Here is a 25,488-nt window from a genome sequence, read left to right as displayed (position 1 = left end):
TGTCCCTCTGTCCAACTGCTCATAGGGCTTACTTTTTTCAGATCTCAACAACATGACCTCCCCCTCTGAAAAACTTTCCCTGACCATGTGCCTGAAGGACTGTCCCTGCCCTGGTCATTCTCCGTCTTCCTTTTCCATGGTATATAGCACAATTTTCAGTTATCTTATTGGTCTGTTTCCTTATATTGTAGTCTCCTTCTCTCTTCCCTCTACTACAGTGTGGGGTTTCTGAGACCACAGACCTCTCTTCTCTTGAACAGTCATGGATCCGAGGACCTAAAACGGTGATGGCACATAGTAGGTGTTCACAAACCAGCTGGCAAATGAAAGAGATGACCCTTGAGCAAGATTTCAAGGAGGAAACAGGAATTTTTCCAGATACACAAGGAGAGCAAGTAATTGAGGCCAAGAGAACAGCATTTGCAAATGCACCCAGGTGTGAAACAGAGTATTTGCTTTGTTATCAAAAAATTGTGGTGTGGTCCTCAATACAGCAACACTGGCCTCACCTGAGAGCTTATTGGTAATGCAAGACCCTCCGGTCTCCAGCCTAGACCCACTGAATCAGAATCTGCATTTTAAAAAGACTCCCAGGGGCACTTGGGTGGCTCAGATGGTTAAGCGTCTGCCTTCAGCTCAGGTCATGATCCCAGGGTCCTGGGATTGAGTCTGGCAACAGGTTCCCCGCTCAGGGAAGTTTGCTTCTCCCTCTGCCTCTCTCTCTCTCTCTCTCATGAATAAATAAAATCTTTAAAAAATAAAAAATAAAAAAAATAAAAAGACTCCCAGGTGATTCCTATGAGAAGCTCTGAAATACTATGTTCAAGGAACCAGAAATCACTGTTGTGACTAGGCATAAATTATAAAAGGGAACATATTATCTAGGATATCAATTCACCTGCATGTTATAGATGCAGAATAACAGTGGTTTAAAAACACCAGATAAGTCTATCTGCATCTGATGTCAATGTCTAGGCTAACTGACTACATTTTCCTAAGTTTAGCAGAGGCCTGAACCATTCTCAGCAGTCTGGCGAGGTGAATTTTCTTTCCCTGTCCTCTGATGAAGATTGTCTGAGATTTTGTGCTCAGTTGAAGCACTCAGTGCTGGGCTGTGTTGTGCAATCACCAGGGAGCGCCTCCTACCTGCCAGGCAACGTGCTGGAGACACAGCGATGAGGGGGTGTGATCATCCCTCAAGGAGCTTGCCATGAAAATGGGCTTTCTAACACAGTTCCAGATCCCTCTGTGTGACCCCCCAGGTTTCCCTGTCAGGAATAACGGTCAGCAGTGAAAAGAGGAGGAGTCAGGGAGTGAAGCCTCAGAAGACTTAGGTTGGGGAGAAACAGGATGGGGGGAGTTAGAAGGCTTACAATTTTTTCCTTCAAGAGATCCACTGGGACAACAGAATAAGGACAGCAATGGATTCTAATACATCAAGTAATAGAAAAAGGAATCCATGAATCTAGAGTGATACTAACAATTGTAGAGGGAGAGAGAAAAACTGTATGGAAAACACAAACCACTCTATGAGGAACGGTAGAATTAGATGACTGCCATTTTGGAACCGTTAGTACAATAATTGGTTTAGGTAAGTATTACCAACAGATGCTAAAACTATTGTATTAAAAGTTATTTGGGAAAGGACGTACATAGGCTCTCACCCAGCTGTTCCACAGAGCACTGACTACTCACTGAAAAGGGGTAACCTTTTATCTTTACAAAGAAGAAATCTGGGGGCACCTGGGTGGCTCAGTGGGTTAAGCCTCTGCCTTTAGCTCAGGTCATGATCTCAGGGTCCTGGGATGGAGCCCCGCATCGAGCTCTCTGCTCAGCAGGGAGCCTGCTTCCTCCTCTCTCTCTCTGTCTGCCTCTCTGCCTACTTGTGATCTCTCTCTCTCTCTCTCTCTGTCAAATAAATAAATAAAATCTTAAAAAACAAAACAAAACAAAACAAAAAAGAAGAAATCTGGTAGACACCATATTTACCTTACCATATGATAATTTGAAAGTCATCAGTGATAGGGCTAACCGGAATCATGTGACTCTGAGGATTATTCTGAAGAGTAACTGTCTTATGCTATTCAAAAGTGTCAGTATCATGGGAGGAAAAAGGCTGAGGACCAGTTTTAGATTATGGGTTAACCAGAAATGACAATTAAGTGCAACACAAGATCCTTGATCAGGTCCTACATGACAAAGAAATATTCAGAGGACATTATTGGAACAACTGGGGACATCTGAATAGGTACCAAATATTAGATAACAGTTCTCTAATATACTGAGCAAGATCACAGTATTGTGGCCAGGCAGGAAAATATTCTTTTTCTTAGAAGATACATGCTAAAGAATTTAGGGGTGAAGGTTTATGAAGTCTCCAACTTACTCTCCAACAGCTTAAGGGGGGGGGAGGCATATAGAGGAAGAGATAAGATGAATGTGGCAAAATATTAAGAGTTGGTGCATCAAGGTAAAGTGTAATCAGGTATTCATTGCATTATAATTATAACTTTAAGGTAGGTTTGGGGCGCCTGCGTGGCTTAGTCGGCTAAACACTGACTCTTGATTTTGGCTCAGGTCGTCATCTTGAGGTGGTGAGATCAAGTCCCGCATTGACTCAGCACTCAACAGGGAGTCCTGCTTGAGAGTCTCTCCCTCTCCCTCTGTGCCACCCCCCCCCCCAACCTGTGTGCTCTCTCTCTCTCTAAAATGGGTGGATAAATCATTTTTTAAAAGTAAGCTTAAATTTTGTTTTACTTAAGAAGAGTGTTTTACTATCCCTGGGAGCTGATCGCATATGGACCAGTGTATACAGTGGATTCTGAAAACTCCCATCATTAGGGATTTGGTTTAGCCCAGCTGCTTCCACATCAGCCTGTACCCCAGGAAGTGGATTTGGCTCTGAGCAGAAGAGAGGGGAGCTGGGGTTCTGCGGGCTTACATTTAGCCTCTGTCTGAAGCTTACATCATCTGCTTCCTTTTGGAGTGTCTGTACTAACGAGCCGTGAATACACAGTGCCTGACAGACCGGGCAACACGGAGGATGAAAGAGTACTTTCCTTTTCGGGAAAGATTGTGACCGAAAGCCACCCACCCTCCACATCTAGGCCCCCTTTCCTGCCAATTGGGGAGGGTCTGCGATAAAGGGGCAGAGGAGTTTCTGGGGCTTTCTTTGCAGGGCTGGGGGTGGGCAGGGGAGCTAAAGATGAGACGAAATTCTGATCGGGGCGAGTGCATTTCAAGAACATTTTTATTCACAGATGGCTGAAGAGAAATACAGAGAACAGGCCCCAGCACCTCGTCTTCCTAGCTGATTGCAGGGAGGGGGAGCTTGCTAATGAACACATTGATTTCCCAGCTCCTCGGAACAATAGCAAATGCTTTTTGCAGTTATTAATTGGGATCCCACAGCAGGTGTGGGGGATGGAAGGCTCTGGTGATTCTAAGTTTATCTTTGGGGGTTAGGAGAACAGAAAGAATTTAAAGAGCAAGGAAGAAGTTTGTGGAATATCACAGCGAGAGAGCTGGACTGGACGCTCCCAGGATGACTTCAGCTCTCACCTTGTTTTGAGCAGCTGAACCGCTTTAATATTTGTTGTCTTCATTGGAAGAAGTTAGGGTACTTATTTTCTTTCATAAGGATCACATGAAAACCAGCTGTCCTAGCTACTAGAGGTACAGAGTGCTTTGTAAACTTCCCAGGTTACACACCATTTGTTCTTGCCAGTCATTTATTTTGAAAGTCTTTATTAAGCACCTACGGTGTGCCAGGCTCTGTGCTGGGTTCAAGGAATGTGGCGTGAACTGGAAAATACATCTCCTGCCCCCGTGGAACCTGTGGTGTAGCAAGGAAGAGGGCATTGGTCAAGTGAATACAAAAGCACCGAGATATGCCAGCTGCTGTTCCAACAGGAAGCATAAAAACAGGCTGACCCTGGAAGTCAGGAAGGTCTCCTGCAGGAAGGAGTCCCATTAAGCTGACCCAGCATAAGCAATAATGCTCTCAGCCTTCCCCTTGGACCAGGGTCAGGGACTTAAGTGCCCAGGTTAGCCAGACGGACGAAGGTCTGAAATCTTGTGTAGGAAGGATGGACTCATATCTCCCCACCAAGGTGAGATGAGCCCGTGTGTCCTCAGAGTGACTCCTGCAGTCCTGCTAAGGTCGCTTAGCCTTGTCAGCCAGGCAATCCTAGAACAGGGTAGTCCTCATTCTTATGAGGCTGACACACTAATAATAAATCTCGAGCTTTCCTACAGTGGTCAGGCAAATCTCCCCCTCCCAGATGAAGAGGCAGCAGGAAACCGAGGTCTCCTCCGACCTCCCCAGCATCCCACAGTGCACGGTCCAAGTGTACCTCCTCTCCGTGGGAGTCTCCTCCATCCCACGAGCTCAGTGCCTGCCATGTCCCCTAATGACTGCTATGAGCCTGTCCCCTGTGGCACTCATGGTGTCCGTCCCCAATCCTAGCCCAACACTGCCTTTTATAAAATCACCCTTAAAAATGGAATTTCCGGACACAGAAAGGATAGAAAGCATATGTCAGGAAGGGAGTTTTCCGTTCACTTCTATTGGCGATGTGTTTCCTGAGTAGCCACAAGGAGAGAAATTGGGTGCTCAGAGGTACGTCTCCTTCTAGTGGCGTGCAGGGCAGGACTGTGAAACAGATGCTGTGTGCTGTGTGAGGGTTAAGACGAAGGTTAGAGGAAAGTATCGTGGGGGGCTTCTGAAGGACCTTTTTTGCCTGTCATTGACTGGGGGATGGCTTTGTGTAAATCAGCAAAACATTGTTGCTTTGTGGACTTTGGTTTCCTTCTCCTTTTCAAGTTGCGGGATGGGGTGGGTAGTGGGAATGATGGAGGTGTGGTCTGTGCATGTTGGCTGAGAGTCTGAGGCTGATGGGGGTGTGGGGGGCAGGCGGTGCAAGGGGAGGATGGAGAGTAAGGTAGGAAGTAACCCCTAAGGCACCTTCAACTGCCTTGACCTGTATTCTGTCAAGCCTCTGTCTGTAATTATTTACCAGTCAGTAAAATGGTTATCAACACCACTTGTGTTAAGGACTTCGACATCTAACAATGGGATCCGATCATACACTTTCCACTTTGCCTCCAGGAGCCACATGAAATTAGGATATAGCTTCTATTTCACAAGGAAACTTTTTTTTTTTTTAATCGTGTACTATACTCTCTATTCAAGACTTCACAAGAGAAAAAAAAAAAGGAATAAAATTCACACGTTTGCAAGAAACTGCTGATGCCTTTGAATATCTTCCCACAAGCAGGAAAACCTGGTATTAAAAAAAATTTGAATTTCCCACATATGAAAGAACACATTTATTGATGATACGGATGAATAAAACCATTAAGTAAATGTTGTTTAGGTTAAAACAAAAAAGCTGCACCCTTATTCCGTGTCTCTGGAACAAACTAGTCCCCACCCCCACCCTACTCACAAAGGGCAAGGAATGGGTGAAAAAAGATTGCATTTGTTTCTTCAGTTAATGCACACATACACAAAAGGTAGACATATTCCAGGAATATCAAAGATCAGCTGGGTATATGTTCTACGTGCATTAACCCATTTAACCCCAGAACAATCCTGTAAGTGACTTGACTATGATCATCCTTTTTTTCACAAGTGTGGGGACAGAGAGGACCCAGGGGATCATAAAGCAGAGAGGGGACGGCACTGGGGGTTGAACCCAGGCAACAGAGCTTTAATGTCCACAGACTCAAAAAAATATATAGGCCACTTGCAAATGCAAGACTTAGGAAGTCTAATAAATGTAGGCCACATATTTGCTGCCTGATGAGCTTCTTTTTACTAAGGTCCCTTGGTCCAAAATCTCTCATATTTGATATAAAACCTTCATCCAAAAGTTGACTATCCTGTACACGGGGCCTCATTATAATTTCTTACAACTCCATGTGAATCTACGGTTATCTCGATACAAATTTGAGAAAAGTTGACTTGCATCATACATGCTGTTAAACGGTTTCTAATGTACCAGTGAATTAAAATTTAAGTTATAAAAGGACCTGTTTTAGAGTTAAAGTCACTCTGGAAATGTAGAGAAATACTGTACAGAAATATCCCAGCCATCGGGAGTGGTAGGCTTGAAAATAAGATAAGCTCTGTCAAGCTCTGTCTTGGGAAAGCCCCTTAACCTGTCTGAGCCTCAATGTCCTAAATATATAAAAAGGGGCAGGGGTGCCTACACTACTGCCTCATTGGTAAAGGGCAGGCTTGCAGTCAGGTCTGTCTCATGCCCAAGCTGCTTGCTCTTAGCCCACTGTAGGCGGTAGGTGCCTGCGGCAGGGAAGAGAGCCTCATGGCACCTGTCTCTAGTCCCTGCCTATTACCCCTTCAGCTGCTATCCTGAACCCATAGCAGAGTGCATGGTCATCTCCAAGGTGCTCAGAGCCTCCCCTCCCCCTGTGATTCCCTCTCCCACTCCTGGAGTGAGAAACGTCCCTCCCACCTCTTTGTGTAGTGCCAAACCTTCTCCCACCATTTCCCTCTCCCTTTAAAAACTTTGGATCTGGGGAGGGGGGGAGGAGGGGGAGGGGAGGGGAGGTGAAGAGAGGGGAGGGGAGGGGAGGGGAGGGGTACCTTTCCCTGGTACTGTATGCAAAGGGGCACTAGCAGGGCCGCCCAGCCCTAAATGGATCAGGTTTCCAACAGGAAGGCAGGAGGCGGCCTCTGGCCTAGAGAAATCTAGAAGATGCTATAATTGGTGAAAGTCAGTGTTGCTAAACGAGAAATTTTGTGAAATCAATTGAGAGAAAAATCAATATGGGATTTTTTTTTTTTCCCCACAATGAAAAGACAAGATTCCCACACAATTAAGAACTGGGCCGCGGTTTCCACACTGCCTGTCATGTTCTCTCGTTTCTGTGCCACAACTGTTCATCAGAAATAATTAAACATTTTCCCATGGGCAACAATTACTTGCTTAAAATATTATGAGTAAGGAGAATACATTTATAATTACCTAACCTTTCTGAAGGTGAAAATATATATTATCCTTTGATAGAACAGAAAAAGGAGTTCCTGGATATGCCGGCTCGCTGTGCTCTATCTACCCAGATTACACTAATTGCCTTAAGGGATTGAACAATACTGTTTTACACACCCAAACCTTCCCTTTCATTTTCTGTAACTTTTAGGCATCAAACAATGGCTCCTCTTCCTGGTTTTTGTAAGTCATTCAATAGCCAACCTGGAGCTGTCCAGATTGTCAAACACGTCTCTGAACTGTCCCCTTGCTGGAACATAATGAGGGTGGCAATGTCTCTCTTTTCTTTCCTTCTTCCTTTCTTCCTCCCTATTTCTCTTTCTCTCTTTCTTTCTTTCCCTTCCTCCCTCTCTCCTTTCCTTCTCTTTTTTTCTTTCCTTTTCTTTTAATTGACTCATAATTGGCATACAATATCTTATTAGTTTCAGATGTACTTCATAGTGACTCAATATTTTTATACATTACGAAATGATCCCAAGAAGTCAAGTTACCATCGGTCACCATACAAAGTTATTATAATATTATGAACTATATTCCCTATGCTGTACATTACATCCCCCATGATTTACAAATTCTCTAACTAGAAGTTGGTACCTCTAAATCTTCACCTATTTCCTGCCCCCCAACACCTCCGCACTTTGATAAACCAACAGTTTGCCTTCTGTGTCTGAAATTGTTTCTGTTTTGTTTGTTATGTTTTTAGATTCTACATGTAAGTGAAACCATATAGTATTTGTCTTTCTCTGTCTGACTTACTTCGCTTAGCTTAATCCCCTGTAGGAATATCCATGTTTTCATGAATGGCAAGATTTTATTATTTTGGGGGGGAATATTCATACACACACATACACACACATGCACACACCCCCCACATCCTCTTTATCTGTTCATCTCTCAGTGGACTTAGGTTGCTTCCCTACTTTGGCTATTGTAAATAATGGTGCAACGAACACAAGGGTGTTTTCATTTTCTTCAGATAATTACCCGGAAATGGAAATGGGTTGTATGGTAGCTCTGGTTTTAAGAAATGGGTTGTATGGTAGCTCTGGTTTTAATTTTTTGAGGACCTTCCATATTGTTTTCCACAGTGACTGTCCCAGTTTATTCCCTCCAGCAGTGTGCATGGGTTCCTGTATGCTTTTCCCCCACAAGCACTTGCCATCTTTTGACTTCTTGATAATAGTCAATCTGACTGGTGTGAGGTGGTACCTCATTGTGGTTTTGACTTGCATTTTGCTGATGACTTGCATTTTGACTTGCATTTTGATGATGATGAGTTGAGCATCTTTCAATGTGTCTGTTGGCTCTCTGGATCTTTTCTTTGTAAAGTATCTATTCAGGTCCTCTGTCCATTTTTAAATCAGGTTCTGTTTTTTGAATATGAAGTTGTATGCGTTTTTATATATTTTGGATATCAATCCCTTATTAGATGGAGGATTTGCAAATATCTCCTTCCATTCAGTAGGTTGCCTTTATATTTAGTTCACTTTATATTTGGTTCATTATATTCCTTCACTGTGAAGAAACTTTTTAGTTCGATGTCATCCCATGTTAATTTTAGCTTGTGTTGTCTTTGCCTGAAGAGACATATTTAAAAAAAAAATATATATATATATATACACACACACACACACATACACACACACACACACACACACACACACACACATATATATATATATATATATAGCTAAGACGGATGTCGAAGAGCTTACTACCTATGTTCTCTTCTAGGATTTTTTTTATGGTTTCAGAGCCTATATTTAAATCTTGAATCTATTTTGAATTTGCTTTTGTATATGGTGTAAGAAAGGGGTCCCGTTTCATTGTTTTGCTTGTAGCTGTCCTGTTTTCCCAACACCATTTATTGAAGAGACTGTCCTTTCTCTATTTCAGCTTCCTCTGTCATAGAATAATTGATCACCTAGGAGTGACCACATATATAATGTGTACGGGGGCTCTCTATTCTATTCTGTTGATCTGTGCATCCATTTTTGTGCAGTACTATAATGTTTTGATTATGAGAGCTTTGTAATATAGTTTGAAACAGTCTCTCTCTTTTTGGAGGTGGTTACTTTGTTAACCACGTGCTGACACAGGCCATAAGACCAGCGTTTTGCATATTTTTACAACTTTCCTGATTTTGCCTTAAACATACACTGTGAAAACATAATAATCACAGTAGTTGACACTCTGAAGGTTCACATCCTTTCCGGCATTTCCAAATGCCTTATGTAGGCTATCTCATTTAGTGCTCACAACAATTCCATGAAGCAGGTTACTATTAACATTCCCATCTTACAGATGAGAGGACCGAGGCCCAGACCTGATCAGTAACTCACCCAAGATCGCGCAGCTAAGAAATGGTGAGGCTGGGGTTTGGTCCCGGTTCTATTCCTTTAACCATGCCATTGAACTAGTGCTCAAATTTCTCTATCAAGTCATTTTTATTCTATGTTTTTTGTTAACTGGAAAATAATGTATTATTATTATTTTTTTTTTTTTTCAGAAAATACTTCTCAGAAGGCTGGCTGCAATCATGCTTTTATGATAAAGACTTTGTTTATCTAACTTGTTTGGCCTTAATGCTAGTTTTCAAGTTTAAAAGCAAGTAAAACAATGGTGTAGAATTTACCACTTCCTGAGTCCATATGCCGGGCTAAGCACTGATCAAGGATCTTTACCTCCTTCCTGCCCCTTTCCCTAGACACACGATAACAATGCAGGGTAGATAATATCCTTTACTTACACATGGGTAAACTGAAGCCCAGAAGGTTAAGTGATAGAACCAAGGTCACCAAGGTCAAAAGCGAGTAATTTGTCCAACAGGGACTTCCAGGCCTATGCCCATTTCACTCAGCCGATTTTATCACAGGTATTGTGTGGCAGGCACTGTCCTGGGCTCTGGCAGTACCACTTCCAGGGTCTCAACCTCAATTAGGTCTCAACCCCACTACAAGCCAGGGCCGGGGTTGGCTCCTACAACCACCATGTCATAGGGTCAGTGTTTGGTATTGCTATCCGCATTCTTTTTTCTGAAATATTCTGTCCCTCGTTTTAGAAAAACTGAGTTTTGATAACTGATCCACAGGATCTAAAGTTATATAAAATTTTATTGAGGTTCTGTAGTCTTTTAAAAACAGCAGTATGGGGCAGCCTGGGGGCTGAATCAGTTGAGTGCCTGACTTTTGGTTTCAGCTCAGGTCATGATCTTGGGGTTGTGGGACTGCACCTGTGTCGGGTTCTGTGCTCAGTGCGGAGTCGGCTTGGGCTTCTCTTCTCTCCTTCTCCTCCTCCCCACTCATTCTTCTTTCTCTCTCTCTCAGAAAAATAAAATATTTAAAAATAAATAAATGAATAAATAAAAATAAAAACAGCAGTATATATTTTTTTGTGTTCTCATATATCATTGGCATAAGGCTATGACCGTAGAATGCAGTGTCTGTCTCTGATTTTGTGTCTTTTCTTTACTGCTGAAGAGCAACACGGAAGCTCAGTATCTAGCATCAGCCCACTGTCAGAGCTAGATGACTCTGCCCCAGGAATTAGGTGGATAATACCACAAAACTTGTAATGTGGGGTCTCCTCTCAGGGACTACAGATTTTTTTTCTTATTTTGCAAATTCTCTAGAAGCAATACTATGATGGTTAAGGCCACAACTCCTGGAGCAAACTGCCTGATTTCAAGCTTCATCTCCAACACCTATCTGCTGTGTAATCTTGGACAAATTACTTACCCTTTCTGTGCCTCAGATTTCCTTATCTATCGAAGGAGGATGATGGGATCATAGTGCCTGCCTCATGGATGAACTGAATGTGTAAATATATGTCAGAGGTTAGGACAACAGGGCTCCATACGTGGGCCAAGTGTTGGCCTTCGTTACTGAGAGTCATCTGTAGACTTGAATTTCATTTATCATTTAAAAAGGTCTTAATTTTTAGGACAGAAAAATAGTGCCTCACGATCTGCTTTTTCAGCTCTCAAAGGGCAACGATGTTCTTTGAATCTTCCCTTCTGGGGCATTCTACAAGGCCATTCTGGTAAGGATGCTCTCAGTGCAAGCCTTCTGTGGGCTTTTCTAGTGAGCTAGAGGTCCGCATTGCAGCAACTTGCTACAATTAGTCCAGGCTGGTTTATGGATGTTGTTTTTAAACAGTGTGATGCAAGTGGATCATTTGAACAGGTTGTAAAGTTTTAATTGGTGCAGCTGATAAACTTCTCCCCACTCCCACCCCCTATAAGCCGTTAGGTGTTTCATGTTGCACACTGCGTAGTGAGATTAACTCCTGACTGTTCCTTTCCCTTATGCTGTTGCCCCCTTACAAACCTCTCTCCACAGGGCAGCCCCAGTGATCTTTTTCAAATGCAAATCAGATATGACACTTTTCTTCTGAAATCCGTCTCGTTCCTTCCTACTGCACTGAGAATACAATCCGGACTTCCCCAGCAGTACAAGGCTCACCTCAAACCTATGCTTCAAGCACACTGGCCTCGTTTAGGGCTCTAAAACATGCCAAGCTCCTTCTGAGACCAGGGTGCCTGCCTTGGTGATGTCCTCTGTCTGGAATATTCTTTCCTGGCTAGTCACAGGCTGGCATTTTCTCATTCTAATGGGCTCAGTTGAAGATATTGCTCTCTTAAAGGGGCCTGCACAACCTCCCTGCCTTCAATGAGCACTGCCACCCCCACCATGGCCTTCTCCTTTAGCTTATTGCTTATTCCCCTACTAGAACATTTCCCTATCTGTAATTATTTCCTTTATATGTTTTCATGTTTCTTGCAAGCCTTTTCTGCTAGAATGTATACTTCAGAGGCCTGTCTGGCTTTCACTGTATCCTGAATGCTCAGCACGGAGAACCAAAGTGAAATGTACACAGTACACAGAAGGTGGACAACGTTGCCTCTGGAGTATCTAGAACCAAATTCCCTACTTGATTTCGGTTTCTGCTTTCTTTCTCTTTTTAAAGATTTTATTTATTTATTTGAGAGAGAGAGAAAGATCACAAGTAGGCAGAGAGAGAGAGAGAGAGAGAGCAGGAAGCAGGCTCCTCGCTGAGCAGAGAGCCTGACACAGGGCTTAATCCCAGGACCCTAAGATCATGACCTGAGCCGTAAGCAGAAGCTTAACCCACTGAGTCATCCAGGTGCCCCTCGGCTTCTGCTTTCAATGTCCTTAGCTAATTCGCTTGATTTTTTTTTTTTTTTTAAGAAAATAAAACAAGGGCACCTGAGTGGCTCAGTTGGTTAAGCGACGGCCTTCATCTCAGGTCATGATCCCAGAGTCCTGGGATCGAGTCCTACATCTGGCTCCCTGCTCCTTGGAGAGTCTGCTTCTCCCTCTGACTTTCTCCCCTCTCATGTTCTCTTTCACTGTCTCTCTCTCAAATAAATGAATAAATAAATAATTTTTTTTTTAAAAAGAAAGAAAATAAAACAAGTTCTGAGTTGTTAGTAAACTACTATAACATTTATTTTAGGCTTTGTTTATGCCCCTGAATAGGTGAGGTAAACATTCTCTCTAGTCAGAGTTTTATCTTCCCCTGAAATGGGACATCCTGTGTACTGCCCTACGATCCTTTGTGAAAGAAAGCTGATTGCCGAGGAGCAGGTAGATAAAGCAGTGGTTCTCAAAGTGCTTCTCAGACCAGCAGCATTACTGACATCACCATCACCTGGGAACCCTCTAGAGGGCAAGGTTTTAGGAGCCACGCTAAATTTACTGAAGCGAACTCTGGGGGCTGGGCCCTCGCAATCAGTGTTTTAACAAGCCCTCTGTGCGATTCTGAGGAATGCTCTTACGTTTCAGATCCCCTGAAATCAAAGTAACCTTTGTCAGAGAGGGATGGAAACAGTGTAAGTTCCATGAATGTTTATGCAACTCAGTCGCTTAGAAATCTATCATTAGCAGATTGTAGGAAAGGAATTGCTGGGGTGCCTGGGATTCGGAGTTAAACCAGGAAGGATCCCAGTCTGGAAGAATTCACTGTCTGATGTGGAGAGAGTGGCAAGTATACAACCTACTGTCATATGTTCCCGGGCGTGCTGGGACAGAGGAAAGCAGAAAGAGCTGACTGAGGAAGAACAGGCAGGAATTCTGGCAGTCCGGAATCTTCCAGAGTAGCACAGGGTAATGGTAAAAATGGGTGGGCTCCAGAGACAACTGGCCTGAGTTTAAGCCAACGCTCCCTGTTTACCAGCTTTGTGGCCCTGGCTGAGTTACTACTCAGCCTTGGTGTGCCTCAGTTTCCTATCTTAAAAATGACGGCGATGATACTAGCATAGGGTCCTTGTGCTGAGCGAATGTGTTCTAAAGAAGGAGCACTTGGAGTAGCGCAGGGCTCGTTGTGGGCACGCAGTATTAACTGCTATCATTGTCATCATCCTATTGCAAGCAGGGGCTTTCAGCTGTTCCTAATTCTTGAGGGCAGGTGAGCGAGGGCGAGCAGAGGTTATTAAGGCCACGTTTCCAGCCTAGGTGGCAGCCGATCTTGCTACTCAAAACATAGTCCGTTCCCGGCAGCGTCACCATCCTCTGGGGGCTTGTTGGGAATGAAACACCTCAGGCCTCACCCCAGATCAGCTGAATGGGAACCTGCATTTTAAGAAGAGGTCCAGGTAATTTTTTAAAGCTAACTTCAAAAAAAATGGAGAAACGTTGAATAGTGATTGAGAATTCCAGCTGCACATCCTTGGCAAAGGCACTGAGGTCAGAAGAGAGCCCCTTGCAGGTTTGAGTTGTGGGGCTGTGTGTTTGCAACAGGACAACAGGAAGCGGCAGGAGAGGAGAGGAGCTGTGCAAAAGCATGCCCCTCCCGACCCCCACCCCCTAGCAGGACACAACCCCAGCCCTAGGTAGGTGCACAGCAGGGATGGTGTTCTGTGTGTGGGCGCTCTACGTGGAGGCCGTGGCCGGGCTCGAGGTTGGGGGAGCCAGTGCAGGTGGAGGCCAGGGAGGGGTTTCTGAAAGAAAAGGAGAGAGTCAGTCAGAGACAGTGAAGGCAGAGAGGAGGGAATGAGTCTAAGAATGATCAGACAATGGATCCGGCTGAGCAGGACGACACCTCGGCAACGAGGAAAGCAGACGAGGCCAACATGATTTTAAAGACTGAGTTTACAGATCTCCTCTGCGGAAGTTTTTGTTCAGAACCCTTTTTAAGGGTTTCTGTCTGGTTGTTTCCCAAAAAAGACAGAATGCTGAACCTTCTATTGTTATCCACATAGGGATTTCTTGCAGCACACTTTTTGAGCATTTGGGATTGTTTCCTGTGCACAAGGGTTTAGAGACAAAATGTCCTGGTGGACCTCAGGAATGGTGGTGGTATTTTTCCATCTTAGTCCAATGTTTCCAGCCGTCTGTTCAATTACAGCAAAACTTGATTTCCTCAGATTCCTTATAGCATGAGTCATTCCAAGCAAGGAAAGTTTTCAGGTAGCTGAGGGCTAATGTGTGATGTGCAGAAACTTCTAAAATCTACTGTCTTTGAGGACATACTTTAATGCATTACTTTTCACAATTTTTTTTTGTTTTCTTTTGTTTTTTAGCAGTGAGAGGGGTTTTTTTGTTTGTTTGTTTTTGTTTTTGAAGTAGTAATGTGGAATCCCAACATATAAAACAGAATAGTTACTTCAACTAAAAAAGGAAGGAGCAGGCCAAGTCCCTGGCACTTGCCTTTCAATTTACCCATAATTTGTTCCCTTAGAGTCCACCACAGATATCTTGCACCCTGTAGAACTGTTGGAAAGCCTTTGTTTTAAAATGAATTTATCCTCTACTGATTTCATAAAGAGAAGAATTAAATGTAATTTTTTATGACTGAGAGCTTTGTCATTGGTATCATTATTAGGATATGACTGAGTTGGTGCAGACAACTTCCACTGCAAGAGACAGAAATCCAGCACGAATACGAGAAAAATTATGACTTTCACAGCCCATGTCACTGGGAAGTCTGGAAGTGATGGTCGGATTCCAGACATGGTTGCATCTAGGTGCTCAGTGACTTCATCAGGGTCCGTTCTCTCTCTCTCTGTCTATGGATTATACCACTCGCTGTTGCTCATTGTGTCAAAATGTAGCAGTATCCACTCCCGCCAAAGGGAGCTCTCTGCTTGTGGCTAACAAGATAATTTTGGCAGTCTCAGGTGAGAGCCTTATAGGTCTTGGAACAGAGGCTCTCTTCCTCAGTCTCCATATATCAGTTCTTGTGGCAAGACTCCTAATTATCCCGCCTGGGTCACCGGCCAACCGCTAAGGCCAGTGGACGGATAAGTCATTGTGATTGACAATTCCTCCAGGATCCTATAGGATGGGCCAGCTGTAACAAAGATGCTGTGCGATAGCAATAGGTCTACTACAGAGCTGCAGGCTCCTTTGAAAAAAAAAAAAAAAAAAATTCCTGAATTCATACTGTGTGCCGGGCACTGTTGTAGAAACCAAAGATGAGGCACAGAAAACACCTAGAACTGAGCATGTAGGGCCTATGCATAAACCACCCACTAATATAAACCAAGGGGAATATTCAAAGTGTTCTGAGAGAAGTGCTCTTTGGCTAGGCGAGCAGTTAATTGTGCCAGAGGAAATCGGGGAAGGCTTCACATAGGTGGTGGTCTTTGATGGCCTTGGCATGGTGGAGAAGGAGAAAAGAGCATCTGGGATGGAAGGAAGAGAACACGAAAAGGCATAGAGGTACAAATGAGGTTGGGCCATCAGAGGTCAAGAGCTAGGGCTATACACCTGGCAATAGAATTGGCTTTCTTTCCTCAGTTTATCCTCACACCCCTCCCCATCTCCCCTTACCTTCTGTTCCCTCCTTCCCCCAGGAGAGGTATTACCCTTGCAAAAGCTGGAGAGATGGTGTGTATCCATGGCAGCTCTCCCCGAGACAGCAGACCTGCAGTCTGGAAGGTCCTCGGGGCAGCACCACCCCTGCTTTAATTCCCATTTACCCCTGTGCCCCCCGCCTAACGATCATTCCCTTCTTCTCTCTTCATCTCTTCTTTCTTGGGTTCTGTTTTTCTTGTTGCTTCTACACTTTTCCATCTTCTTATGAAAAGAACGATCACCACTTTCAAAGACCATGAACCAATCAGAGTATTTCTCTGTTTTTGTTTGTTTGTTTGTTTCCCCACGCATGGTACACATGGCAATGACCTGGAGAGCTTACACCAGTTTTCCAGTGTGAAGGGCTCCACCCCCAGAGACTGTGACTCACGGAATTGGGTGGTACCTGAACTTAAGGAAGTTGTCAGTCTTCCCCACGTGACTCTAATATGCAGTTTGAGAACCCCTTCTATATTCTGGGCACAGAGTGCGTCATGTACTCACCGGGGCTTTGGAACCTTCTCAGGGAAGGCTGTTCAAGGTTCCCCTGCCTGAAGGTCCTGTGGCAGCAGAGGGCTAGTCCCTTGATGGTCACCAAGACTTTGCTGTGGTCAGATTTAATGAGATAGTCCCAGGCTTGTTACACTGTTGTTTTGTTCATGAAAATTATGTTTTAGCCCTCCGGACATCTAATTTTGCAAATCAGTGTCAAGTACAGAAAAGATTCTGTCACTTGAGAGCAGCACATTCAGTAATTTTAAAGGTCAGAGACCAAATGTGGAAATTAGCTTTCAGCTATAGAAATACATTGACTTACACACAACAGAAAACATGATCTTATGGCATACCGGCTATTGACGCATATATAAATTAGTCCATTAGATGTACTGATACTGATACCTCAAGTGCTTATAATCATAGCCCTCATTTATGGAGTGTCTACTTTATGTCAGCCACTACCTATACGGCAAGGTAGTTTATCTCAAAACCTCATGATCATGCCACAACTAGAAACCTCAGGGTCTTAAAAGGAAGGGAACGTACCTGGGGTAATCCAGCCACAGTGCTAGAGCCAGGATCCCACGCCAGACCATCTGAGCAAATCTCCCATCTCTAGGAGTGCCTGGGTGGCTCAGTCAGTTAAACCTCTGCCCTCAGCTCAGGTCATGATCTCAGGGTCTTGGGATGGAGCCCTGCTTCTGGCTCCCCGCTCAGCAGGGAGTCTGCTTCCCCCTCTCCCTCTGCCCTTCTCTCCCCTGCCCTTACTCTTGCTTTCTTTCTCCCTCCCTCCCCCTCAAATACATGAATAACATGTTAAAACAAAAACAAAAATGCTCCCATCTCTATAGCACAAACTCCTCATCAATGAGAACATTGTGCAAGCAGGAAGCATGCTGTCCTGTGATGGGTGCCCAGGCACAGGGGTCTCCCTGTGTAGGAGAATCTGTCCCTGGAAGCCTTGCACACTAAGTATTCTTTTCTTTTTACAGAGTTGTTGATTTGACAAGTGAAATATGATGATGGCTCGTGTTAATTTGTTGTTGTTTTCTCAGGTGTTGGTTCTGATCAATTTCTGCATTTTGGATTATCTGATTTGAGTGCATTGTATTGGGAGTTAATTCAAAAGACAAGGATGGGTTGGTTTGTCTCTTTGAACTTTTAATCTGGGGAAGGGGGAAAGAATCCTAAACTCTTGAGCTCCGGTTTTAGAGTTTATGTATTAGTCATTGAGGTAGAGAAGAACAAATTCCCAGTCACCCTCACCAGAAGATTACAAAGCATGTTTTGTTTCTTTTTTTCAGTTGGTCAGAAATTCTGTCTGCTGTTTTGCATCTGGGAGCAAAACTGAGCTCACTGGCAAAATGTCTGTTTTGATAAATCGAGAACAAAAAGACCAAAACTAATGACTTCCACAATGGAAGGTACCGTGGGAAATATAATATAGAGTAGTGGAATCGGGGGCTTGTTTACTCTGATTTTGTGTATCCATCTGATGGGGAGTATAAATAGTTTTCTTTACACAAAGGGACCCAGGGAATAGTGAATCAGAGAATAATTGACTTGTCTTGGTATGTTTGTGAATGTACATTTTTATCTGATGGCAAATATGCCGTTGGCCTTTGAGTCAGTCACCCACCATAGAATTGCCTCACCTCCTATGCACCACCGAGATTGAGTGCCCATCCCCCCTCCAACCAAACATTTCGAATTAGCATTAATCAGCCAATGTTGCATTTGAGGCCCTATGTGAAAGCCACCTACTGCAGCTGAATGCCATTCAGCAGGCAAGAAGTGATTTGCAATATAATTTAAATTAAGAGTTGGTTTCCTTTCCCATTTAGAACACACCAGTATGGAAAACTGGTTGTCAGACATGCTGGCGATGTGCATCCACTTGGCTATTCACTCAGAAAATGAAGTTTCCTGAGACACCGCCGCATCTAATTTATTTTTTATTTTTTCCCCTGTGGAGTTAACTTCAGCTTTTTAAATACAATGGCTACCCAAACCACAGAAAAACGAACACCATTAATTTTAATGCTCATAATGTAATGGAAGGAGATTATATTCAGTTGGGGTTTTTTTTTTCCCCCTTTAACAGAATGTTTATTTGCCCCTCTCCTTACAAGTTAATTATTATTTTCCTCCCATAATATTCTGTTTATATCTGAGCAGCTTAACAGCGTGTGTGTTAATGTCTTCAGTTCATGAATTGCTGGTGAGTCTATCATTTTGCAGTGTCTGTCACTAAAACATCAATAGCCTGGCAGTGTGCTGAGTGAATATGTGGCTGATAGGAATGCAGTGGGTTCCTTACAGAACCCTCATCTATTTTTATAAAACATTTAGTTTTAGTCGAGTTTCTTTTTTATGCATTGATTGGGATATTGAATGACTTTCCAGTGAATTATGTAGTAGTGAGTTAAGAATTGGTAACTTTTCCTCTTACCATGCAGGTATTTATTTTTAATTCATCTTTTAAATCATTTAATGGGCACTGAGAGTTTACCCTGCTTATGTAAATAGTGTGCTAAGTGGTAGGGATTAAAAATAATTAAGATAAAGTCCCCATCTTCCTAGACCTCCTAGTTCTCAGCACGAGTCTCCAGGCCTTACGATGAGGGGTATAAGGTAATAGAAGGTGTGAAGGAGGGAGCTTTCCCTGGACAGGGGGCCTTTCAGGAAGACTTTGCAGAACAGGAGATGCTAGTCCTGGTTCCTGCAGGGCTAGGCCTTGAGTTCTTCAAGTTGACGGTGAATAGTGAGTGTGGATGGGAAAAGGCAGTACAAGCAGAGGGAGTAGTGAATGCAAAGTGGGGAAGCAAGCCTTTGGAACCTACTATAGGCTATTTAAATGAGAATAATAGAAGCTGGCATTCAGGTGCTCACCATTTGCCACGCACTGTTCCAAATGGTTAGATCTGCAAACTAAAGTAAGCCTTGAAGTTGGTATTATCCCCATCCCCTTTTAGAAATTACAATTTGGAGAGAATTGGTAACTCCATCAGGACCAAGCCTGGAACACAGGTGTTTTCCCTCCAAAGCCAACAAGTTCAAATATTATGCTTGTCACCTCTTTGCCCTTTAGAGACCTCAGTCCTTCTGTGTAGACCAGACGTGCTAATAATGACTGGCATTCAGGACTGTGTCTAAGTGGGGATGGTCATGGTCCGTATCGCATGTGAAGAGGATTAAGTGAGATATGAAATACATGAAATGCTTAGAACAGTGTCTGGTACATACTAAAGCATTTGTTAACTGTTGGTATTATGATGATTAGTGTCTTAGACGTAATTCCCAATAATACTTGGGAATCCCAAGAGTACTTAGAAATTCAACCCCCTTAGGGATAGTGTACTGCAGAAGACATTGGTCAAGAAACACTTTGTGGAGTTGATGGCATTTGATATAGATCTGTCTGACTTAATGGTAGAATTCGTACAGGTAGGACCTGGGGACAAGGTGAGTATTTTAGCAAGAGAGAATAGAACACAGAAATGCAAGCAGACTGGAAAATTCCATTATATTTGAGAAAAGTAAACTAATTTGATGAAACCAGAAGGCCTGCAAAGAGAAGCAGGGAAAGTAAGATTTAACAGATAGGTACAAGTTATCTACAAATAATGATATTTGTTGAGTGTTTGGCATTAGGTTTTTTTGTTTGTTTGTTTGTATTATTTAGTCACCATAAAAATTTTTCTAGGGTCATAGACTCATTTTTTTCCATTTGAAGAAAATTGAGGTTCAGAGAAGTCCTATATCTTGTATAAGGGTATCTAGCTAACCAGTGTCATAACTTGGACTAGAACCCAAGTCTGTGTTACTTAAAGTACCATGCTTTTTGGACCTTTAGATTTTGCAGCTTTGACCTTTTCTAATACATGATGAATATTTATGGAATGATGTTTTTCTAGTGAGAGTGCTAGGAAATAAAAGTAAGAAAAAGTCAACCTGTTCTTTGTAGAGGTTTGCAGACCAACACTTAAAGCCCAACATTTTCCCAGTTATAGCCCACGTCTAACTCCATTAAGACAAAAAAAACTGGCGTCTCTGAGTCTCCATGTCCATATGCACCCTTAGGTTTCCTATTTGCATGTTCCTGATATAATACATACCCTAGGTTATATCCCACCTCTGGAATAAGAGCTAATGGCCAAGAGTTAGGGCCTTGAAGTCAAGAGTTAGGGCTCCGCTCTGCATAACTGTGGTCACCAACAAGTTTCTTGAGTTCTCTGTGTTTTTGTTTCCGTCTATGTTTAGTGGCAATAATAAGTGGGTTGCTGCTAGGAGTAATGGATTAATACATATAAAGACTAAAAACTACTTAAAGTGCTATGCTCATTCGTTAATATTAGCATCATTATTGTCATTATTAGGCCTTATATCTCACGTCTCTTTAGATAAAGAACCAAGACAGGCTCTGTTGGTGAGGGCAAGGGAAAGGTGTTTCTTCATAAACTGCTAAAGAGACTGTAAAATTCTACAGCCTTCCTGGATGGTAATTTGGCAATATCGATCAAAATTAAAAATGTTTTCTTTACCCAATAATTCCATTCTTGGTATTTGTCCTACAGAAAGATTCATGCCCTGTGTACCTTTTGAATTTTAGCCTGTGTATGGATAACCCTGTCCAGCTTTTTAAAGTACAGACTGATGAATGTTATTCTTTGTACCTTCCACGTAGTCTGGCACAATGTTAGGCACAGAGACACTGAAAATTCTATTTTGTTGATCGGCTCGGTTCCTTGGGGTCTCCGTGTGAGTGTGAGGACTCACTTTGTATTGCATCCCCCTTTCTCCTTCCTTGGTTTGCTTTCAAAGTGACCGAGACTTCTTGCCCTGCAGCTATGTCCTCGGCTTTTCTCGATGACGATTCCTGACTCGTGGCCCTGGCAGTCTTGGGGGAACCACTGTCCCGTTTCTTCAGTCCAGACCCCGGAGCCTCCTTTCTCTCGGCGTCACCCCCACCCAGTTGACCAAACCACTTTCTCGGACACATGTGAGTACAATGCTGGATTCTTTGATGAGAATACTTCAGATCATCTCCTCCTCCCACGGCATCCTCTTCTCGGGAGCGTGTTTTTGTTTCTCTCAAATGCTGTTCCAAGTCTCCCCCTTTCTGGAACCAGCTGCCTGCCCGCAGTTCACACTCGCACGTTCGTTACTCGTTTACTCACGGACTTGTCCAAGGAGGTGTTGCCAGTAGAATCTGGGAACGGAGAGGCACATGCCTTTGTTCTCCTCCCGTGTGGTTCCATTCAGGGCTACTTGTCTCTGACTCAGAATGGAGACTAAATGGATTAGAATAAAACCAATTTAAGGGAAAAAAGAAATGTTCACAGACACAGAAATAGAGATTCCTGCTATCTTGGCTGCCTAAGATCTGCAGGCCTCACCAAGGAATTTAAAAAGTAATGTTTCTTATCATAAGTGACAGAAATATGCTGCTTTCTGCATCAGTAGATATGAAGATTAAAGGGTCTGACCGTATTAAACAATTTTGCACAGCACCAGGCACTCTGGGCGCTGCTCTCTCTGCCTTATTACCCTCATCTTGTGGCTATTTCAGGCCCAATTTAAGAATACAATGCAGTCTGGCTTTGCAAATTGACATCCTTTAATTTAAACTGTCTTGTGGGAGAATTAAGAAATTATGGAACAATTATTCGCCCTCAGTTGAAAGCTGGATGGCATCCTGAGATCCTTGTACATTAACCATTTGAATTGATTAAGTCACATAATTGAATTACACTTTTGCCCCCATAATATCTTGTGGCAAATATGTTGGCGTCGTGTGTTGGGAAAATGCTCTCATAAAAACAGTAGGGGTTGGGGTTGGACGTTGACTTGGGTGTGAAAGAAAACTACCAAGCAGAGTGGGCGGACACTTTGAGATTTTTGTGTGGGAGGTTGATTCGCAGAGCAAGCCGTTCCATCTGGAGTTTAAATGGAAGGTCATAGGTCACGACTATATGTATGATACGGGGGAAGTACGCGTGCCCAGTCTCCCTTGGCACTATCATTCAGCATTCAGCTTAGAGTCTATTACTCATCCTCAAAGCTTTTTTTTTTTTTTAAATCGCACCCCTCTTCCTCTGCCGCCATGAACAAAAAAGCTGGGTTTGGTGTACCTGCCTTTGTGCTGCACACTTTTCTATACATGCTTCAATCATGGCACCTCCCACAATGATGACAAGTCTCCTTTACCAGCAACGTGGCTACCGTGTCCCGACTCACCTAGCATGGAATGGTGCCCATTAAGGATTTGTGGAATGAGGTGTTATTTGGAAGTCTCAGTGGTTTCACCCCTAAACTCAATTTTCTGTTGTAGAATGAGAACCAGAAGGAGGTGAAGCCTGTTCGTAATTTTTGAAACAGTGTTCTTAAGTAGGGCTTTTATACCACTCATGTCATTAGGCCATTTCATGGAGGATTTATTAAACACCAACTGTATCCATTTAACAAATGCTTACTAGATACCTATTATATACAAAAGCTAGGGTGAGTGCTAAGGGGAAAAAGTCACCCAAAAACCAAAGACCAAAATATTTCCTGTTCTTTAGAGAAGCTCAAAATCCAGGTGGGGATTGGAGAGGGCAGTGCAGGAAATAGCCCTGGTGACCAAAAGAGCTAGCCGGAGGCTACTGAAGAGTCCAGGACTCGTGAAGAGGGGATGGTACATTCCACTTGATCCCTTTCTGAAGTTTGTTCTGCCCTTGGAGTGTCCCACCCCCACTACCTCCCTGCCCCAGACACAGCGGGTGTGTGTGTGTGTGTGTGTGTGTGTGTGTGTGTGTGTGTGTGTTAGAACCCAGCAGAAAAGAGAACTCTGAGACTAATGTCCTGTGGTTGGGCTGGATTGTGCCTTTCATTTGACAAATGCTCTAACGAGATTTTAAAGCACTCTTCTCCCTGCCTCGTGGCCCACCCCCACCCCCCACAACCCAGCTCCTAGCCTCCCACCACACCATGCAGCCTTCTGGGTCTTCGCATTCTTTGTTCTGCGTGGCTCGAGGATCTCGCTCTCTTTTTCAAAGCTCTTTACCTTTCCTTTACCTTTATCAAAGAACACTCTTGGAGCTTTAAAAAACCCAACTATAGCTCCCCTCCTGAATATTTCTGTGTGGAAGGGATTAATTGGGTCTGTCAAACATTGAGCTGTAAAACCTTTAATATTTCTAGAAGGTTTAAAGCCAGCATATTTATCACATGCATCATGGAGAATAATCTTTTTATTAAAAAAATTAAACACTCATGGTAAAATTTCATGGTGGTGAACACTGTGGACGAAAGGCTCGTGCACGGGGCCCAACTGTGATGCTGGAATAGAGATTCTGCTGGGATCTTCCTGTGATGTCACTCCCCTAGAGGACACCCATCATCTACCACACATCCTATTAGTATGAATGTTTTATACTGTGGAATTCTAGAATCTTGGTGCTCAAAGGGAAAGGAAAGTAGGAGAAATGGTTTTTGTTGAGCAGCTACTTTGTGTCAAGGATTGGGTCTGCAAGATTTAAGGCGGTTGCCACATTTTAATTTTCACAATTTTTTAAAAGTTTTATTTATTTGAGAAAGAGAGAGTCAGCGGGTATGAGCTGAAGAGGGGCACAGGAAGAGAAGCTCAAGCAGACCCCCAGCAGAGCCCAAGGATCATGACCTGAGCTGAAACCAAGAGCCTGATGCTCAACCGGCTGAACCACCCAGGCACCCCTTCATAAGAAATTTTTATAGTAGGCCCTATTATAAATGATTTATAGACTGGGAAGCCAAGATTCAGAAAGTGAAGCAAATTTCTCAAGATCACATAAATACTCACTTGCACATCAGAGACCTGACCATAAGCCTGTCTAATTTATTCATTTTATTTTAGTGGCAAACCCCAGGCACTTGTTTAACACAGAGTAGGTGGCCAGCACAGGATTGCCAGAGCCGCTGGGACTATTAGTGCAAAGATTCGTGGGGATTGTTAATGAGAGCTCTTTCTCCCCTACAGGTAGAGAGGCAGTGGAGATTGTTGACATGATTCCGAGAACCTGAGATCTAGGTTTTACGATGTTTAATCCAGCACTGGTAGAGTGTCCCTTAGAGTAGAGAGGGACTCACTTAGCTTTTTATTAATATGACTGGTACAAACACTGTATTTCATTACTTATTTATAAATACTTTCACATGACTCTCCAGTCTTGTGAAATAATATCATCCTTACACCATTTTACAGATGGCCCAAAGACAGGCCAAGTCCTCCTGCCCAGGTCATTCAGCTAGAAGCTGCTGAGTCCTGTTCAGATGCCTCTTCTGGTGCCAAAGCCTCAATCTGCCCAATACTATATTATTTTGAAACCGTTTGATTATTCTTAAGAATTAAAAAAAAAAAATAGAGTTTTGAAGCTGGAGAAGACCCATAGAGGCCCATTGGTCTGGCTTTCCAGATTGAACAACTGAGGCCCTGACATAGAGAGTAATGGCATAGAAGCCCCATGCTCCGGGGTAACACAGAGGAAAGAGGGATTCAGTCAGCCAGGGAAGGGGTCCTAGGGCCCCAGGGAAGGCTGCAGTGGGGTGGTGATTTGATGACATCCTGAGGGGAGAAGAAAGGAGGCTCATGGAAGTTAATTCCACAAGTGATACCAACACGGAAGAAAGGCAAGGTCCTGTGGCAAAATGACAACACGGTGGCCCCATGGGCGGAGGCCCTTCAAGGAAGCTGCAGTTTGTTGTTTCAATATAATTAGTTGTGTAACTGCATCCTCAGCCTGCCATCCCCCGCACTGCACGCGCGTGTAATTAACCCCCCCCCCCCGGCCTGCCCGTGTCTTCCACACACATCTGCCTCGTGCTCTCGCTTTGCAACCAAGCAAACAACCAAAAGGGAAAGGCCCTGCGGTTGGGGCGATGGACAGTTTCACACTCCCCTCTCCTATGAACACACCCTCTCTGCGTTCACCGCATGTATGAGGAGAAAGTCCAAGATAAAACGGTTTAGAAGGAAGAACGGTTTTCTGCTCCCACGTTGCCTCAAAGGTAACAGACCCATTTCTGGAGCTCTTGGGGGTCGGGGAGATGTTTCCCTGGTTTACAATTAGCAAACTGTCATTAGCGTCAGCGGAAGGGAAGCAACAGTGCTGGAAGCACCGTCTCCTCCACACAGC

The 25,488-nt window shown here is 43.6% G+C and overlaps 1 protein-coding gene across 5 annotated transcripts in view; it reads left to right on the top strand.

Moving 5' to 3' along the window:
• Positions 1-25,488, top strand: part of DAB1 (DAB adaptor protein 1) — a 1,141,240-nt gene that overhangs the window by 322,425 nt on the left and 793,327 nt on the right. For all 5 annotated transcript variants that reach the window (XM_059136979.1, XM_059136977.1, XM_059136982.1 and 2 more), the window contains exon 3: positions 21,182-21,335. The gene's annotated coding sequence lies outside the window, so the exon portion shown is untranslated. The remainder of the gene's footprint in view (positions 1-21,181; positions 21,336-25,488) is intronic.

Source organism: Mustela lutreola, chromosome 10 (assembly GCF_030435805.1).
Source record: "Mustela lutreola isolate mMusLut2 chromosome 10, mMusLut2.pri, whole genome shotgun sequence".
Lineage (NCBI taxonomy): Eukaryota > Metazoa > Chordata > Mammalia > Carnivora > Mustelidae > Mustela > Mustela lutreola.
The sequence above is the reverse complement of the archived record's forward strand: the minus strand, read 5'-3'. Positions and strand labels throughout refer to the sequence as shown.